Source organism: Nasonia vitripennis, assembly GCF_009193385.2.
Source record: "Nasonia vitripennis strain AsymCx chromosome 3 unlocalized genomic scaffold, Nvit_psr_1.1 chr3_random0014, whole genome shotgun sequence".
NCBI lineage: Eukaryota > Metazoa > Arthropoda > Insecta > Hymenoptera > Pteromalidae > Nasonia > Nasonia vitripennis.
This window is the reverse complement of record NW_022279635.1, coordinates 185,106-189,943: the sequence shown is the minus strand read 5'-3', so window position 1 is coordinate 189,943 and position 4,838 is coordinate 185,106. Positions and strand designations below refer to the sequence as shown.

At 36.0% G+C, this 4,838-nt stretch overlaps 1 long non-coding RNA gene across 2 annotated transcripts; it reads left to right on the top strand.

Moving 5' to 3' along the window:
- The first annotated feature begins 673 nt into the window (after positions 1-673).
- Positions 674-4,134, top strand: LOC116416998. Of its 2 annotated transcripts, none has more exons than XR_004227311.2 (7): positions 674-917; positions 1,163-1,310; positions 1,407-1,831; positions 1,904-2,131; positions 2,266-2,455; positions 2,695-3,437; positions 3,526-4,134. It is a non-coding gene; the product is annotated as an uncharacterized LOC116416998 (long non-coding RNA). The 2 variants fall into 2 exon arrangements; XR_004227310.1 differs by having other exon boundaries at positions 674-1,027.
- The last annotated feature ends 704 nt before the right edge of the window (positions 4,135-4,838 follow it).

Below are 4,838 nucleotides of genomic sequence, written 5' to 3'. Positions count from 1 at the left end.
AAGTCCAAGAGCGCGAAATGTAACTACTGCTCTTCTGTTGTTTACCTAAGCATCGTTCTTGACGCCAACTTTTCTGCATGAGTTAAACGCTGTCAGTTGACTACACATTACTTCAATCTTGTTTCGTAATCCCTAAGCTTCGGATATACCAAGTTGAACTTTGCCATGACATTGGTTGCGAATCAAAATTTCCTCAAGCGCAAGAAATAGAATGTTGATATCAATCAATTTATTCCTGATCTTAGAGGTATCTTCCGCTGATGGAGTTTGTTGTATCTTCTTTAATGGACTTAAAGTCTTTACTTGTTGGCAGGTTCATCCTTAGTCGTTACTCCTACAAATCTTATTTGCCTCTTCCTCGAGAGTACTTCTTGTCTGGATGGGTACACGCAAACCTGCCCTTGGTATCTCGATGATCACAGATATTTTTAAAATCACTGAACTTTACATTTTTTTTAAAAAACTTCACTGTCCTGCTTTTAGACAAACACTTCACTTTTTTTCTTTTTAGGGTTATAAGCTATAAGCTATAACCCCAAAAACACTAAAAACACTACTTAGATTAATTTAAAAACACTTTTTAAAAATATTAGCTTTTTTTATGTATTAAGACATTAGCTGTGTTTACTCAGTGTAAAACATCCCAGGACTATATCAGGTATGTTTTCAAATATTTGCTGTCTGCTAGCAGAACAGGAGAACGGTCTAGCGTTGGATACCGGATGTGCAGAAATGCACCCGATGGCTAACTTCAGTGCGCGCTGTGTTTATCGAGTAAAATTTCATGCCGCGAAGTTGCTTGACGGGTGCAACCGATGATGCAACTCCCAAAATCGAAAAATTCCTAGACGATTGTTCGTCTGCTGCGGTCTGCTGCTAGCTGCTCCCGATTATTGAGTGCTGAGTTTTATTATTAAGTGAGTAACAGTACTTGATCTAATTAATTCGATTTCAACTGTTTGTCCTAAAAAGAAAGTTGTGTAAAGAATTAGAATTTGTGTACATTTCTTGAGATGATTTCGCTGAGGTATGTAGTATTGAAATGTCAGGTTAGAGTTGTTGCTAATGTTCACAATAATATTATATGGAAAGTAATTGTAGTTGTAGTCATAATTCTCATAATTACTGGTACCAATAGCACTGATATTGTTTTTGATTTCAGTCTCGGAGACAAATCTTTCTCTATTAGCCAACTATGTTTGTCGTATATGTATTTCTTTTTTGAATGATTCGTTTCCTGCAGTCACTTCCTGAGTCTGGTACTTAAGACTCATTGGAAAAGAACTCCATGACGAATAAACTCCTGGCAGGTATCGTATAAGAGATTTGCACTATTGTCAAAGATGTGAAAGCAAAGTATTTTTCTTTGAATAAGCTGATATTAATGTACATGATATACATTTTAGGAAGATGTGTGACACCGTTGCTTCATCAGAAGTAGAAATTGTGCAAGGAAAGGATTGCAGTTCTGAGAAAGTGTTGCTGTTCAGTCTGTCAGCTAAGAAAAATACTGTGCACGATTTGGGTATGACGTCTAACAGTTTTGCTGTTCACGGTGGTTCAGTCAAGTTTAAAAAAGGACTGATGAAGTGAATTCAATCGTGTCACCAATTTCTGAAAAGCTATATGATGCACATAATGCATATTCCATTATTGGAGTTGTAATTTGATTTTATATACCATAAGGACTAGATTTAGCTTATAACATGACGATAAAAAATCATCCTCTATGTGATTTAATCAAAGTATTTGGAACTTGCGAAAGAAACTCTTGTCCTTACAGGTATTGCATAATATCAAAGGTGGATACTCCAACATTGAACGTGACTATGTAAGTTTATGTGTCAATGAATATTAAATTTTTTTCTGATTAGTTTTATATTGATTATAATTTTATTTGCAGAGGAGACGAGCTAAAGTTGGAAATTAATCATGTACATCATGCCTCACACTTTTCAGCTCGAGTACATTAATTTACAAGAAAGAATGAAATTACAGGAAAAAAAAAACCTGAAAAGGATTACGCAAGAGTACAAGTACAAAGTATTGTTGAGAAAGATATTAAAACAGATAAACCAAAGAAAGTACGAGTTCAATGTTGGATGATGGACAAATATTTCCACAAGTTTATGTAAAATTACCTATAAATTTATATAAATATAGCAATTTAATATACGTGTTTAAAATTTAATCTTGTTATAATTTGATATTTAAAATAAGGTTCATTTCTGTTTAATTATAACACTAATATTATGAATTTTTTAGCCAAGGTTTCAGAGTTTTTTCAATTGCCACAAGAACTACTTAAATATAAATGTACAGTCTTGATATCTTCTTAACTGGTATTGCACCATTTGATCGTGAGTATGAGTGGACTAATCTTGCTACTAACGTAACCAAGCAATGGGAAAATAAAAACTGCAATAATGAGCAAGACAAGTATGCTTATGTTGAGGTACATTCAATTCGTACAATTTTTATTGCACATCTCCAATTTAATCCAAAGCTTTCTCCAGCAGCCAACTTGTTTGTCGTCAATGATTTGCTTTTTCTTTGGATGATTCTTGTTCTGCAGTCACTTGGATTCCCTCATGCGAATAAACCCTTGTCTCCTAATACAATTATACTTGATTTCTTAATATAATTACAATATAATTATACATTATGAATACATATTATGTTTGCATATTGCAGGTACCAGATTATATTGGACTGAAACTGAAAAGAATAACGTAGCGATGTCACATTCGAGGCCATATTCGCTACAGATATGCAAATGATTGTACATGGATAAATAAATAAATCGAAATTATTTCTCTGTCCCAATGGAACTGTCTTTATTGAATAAAAGTTGATTCTGACATTCGATATTTTAACCTCAGGTTCAGAGTCCAGATACCTATTAAGTCCAACAACAATCGTATCCTTTTGCGCACTCAATCATTAGGCAGCGTAGAAACTTAACAGCCGGGAGCGTCTTCCCACGATGGCTCGTCTATCGATAGTCGCGAGTCTGCTGATGGCTGCAGTAGTAGCCGCAACTGCGGCGTTCACCCTTTGTCTAAACCGAGAGAATAAGTAGTTTGAAATATCCTTTGATCCGGCTCCTTCGCAGCCTAGTTCTTAGCAACAGCAAAGAGCTATCAGAAGAACTCGCCACACTCCAATTATCATAGGACCGCCGTTGAAAGATCGAGCGCCACCGGTACGCAGTGACTTTATTCCATTAAATAGGAGAGTGAGGGAGCAGCTGTAAGCACAACACCCACATCAAATGTTACCGCCACCGCCACCTCAGCCAATGTCCCAGCAGCAGCAGCAAACACAGGTGAAGGAAATCCAACAACAAATGCAGGTTTAACGACCTCCGATACCCCACATTTGCTTCGTAGAAAACCGCGTACTTGAGATCTCTGCGGAGTCTAAACCTTTACGGGGTTAGTGAGATGCCATAAATATTTTGAGTCTGTATTCATAAGCAAATTTTAATATTAATTTTTTTCTAACTAATATTCTCTTTGCCAGGATCTCAAGGAAATGGTAACGAAACCATAATTCCGTTAAATTCATCTACAAATCACACGGTCGTCCAACCAGACAAATATCAGCCGTATAGGCAAGTGACGAAACCTTTTGAAATGTAGGACTTTTACAAGTACATTCAACGAAGTTACGTAAAAGTGTGAAAGTCAACGCCATGAGTGATCAGCAGCAACAACAGGAATTACGACAGCCTCCTGTCAACCTAAATACTCAAAAGGATCAAAACCAGTCAAACAATTCGATTCAAAGAATACCTCAACCAGTGCAACGCAATACTTGTCCGCCTTATACCTTGAGATAATAGCTGTCCTTGTCTTCATAAATTAAATGAGTAATTTTAATAGAACGAGTGACTATCAATTACTGTGAAAATACTATTTTTATATCTGAATAATGTATTTAATATTTTATTAAAGTGAAATACGAGCTATTATATTTTAAGCTAAGAATATAGGAAAACAGTGTAAATTTATATTTAGTAAATAGAAGTTCGCTTTATAAGTATAAGGCTGAGTTATTCTAAGAAAGCCACTTTTGTAAAATGATTGATCAGTCACCTGACGAAATAAAGAAGCGAACGATATACTCTTACGACCATTTTTCATATGTTTTTAACCAACACATCACTGCCACAATTATATAGATAGCATTAGAGAATTGACTGAATGAAAATGTGGCCTTAACATTAATCGATATATTAACAGAATATTCTACGGTGATTTCACGATTTTAAGTACCTTGATAGGATATTAAAATGTATATTATACAATCCTTTATTTCGCGTACGCTATACTGAAAAATAGTTTTTCGGAAAATGTTTCGCGGATGCTACAAACTTTTCGCGTACGCTACAGAACTTTTCGCGTGCGCGAGAAAACTTACAAAACAAACTGCGCGGAAGAGAAAGAGAAAGATATCCGAGACGCCCCCACAGCCCTTTACCCGACCGGACGCGCGACTGATGTATCATTGTTTTCGAGGAGAGGTAAGTATCAATGAGGGATGTGTGCCAGCTGAGTCTCTTATCAGTGCGGCTTGACTCGAGAAAAACTACATTCGGAACATTTTAATTCAAAATTTTCGATATCTGCTTCAACTTTTTTTCATCGGCCAATCGGTGATCGTAACCTGCGAATCCGCGATTTGAATCGTCCTTAGGTGTTTGTTAGGTGTAACAGCGCTCTTTTGTCTATGTATCATTTGTCAACTACACGTCCCAATGATAACAACGTTTTCACGGTATTTCTCGCAAAAGTTATAGACGATTAGCGAAGAAAATTATAAGGAGAGGCGAT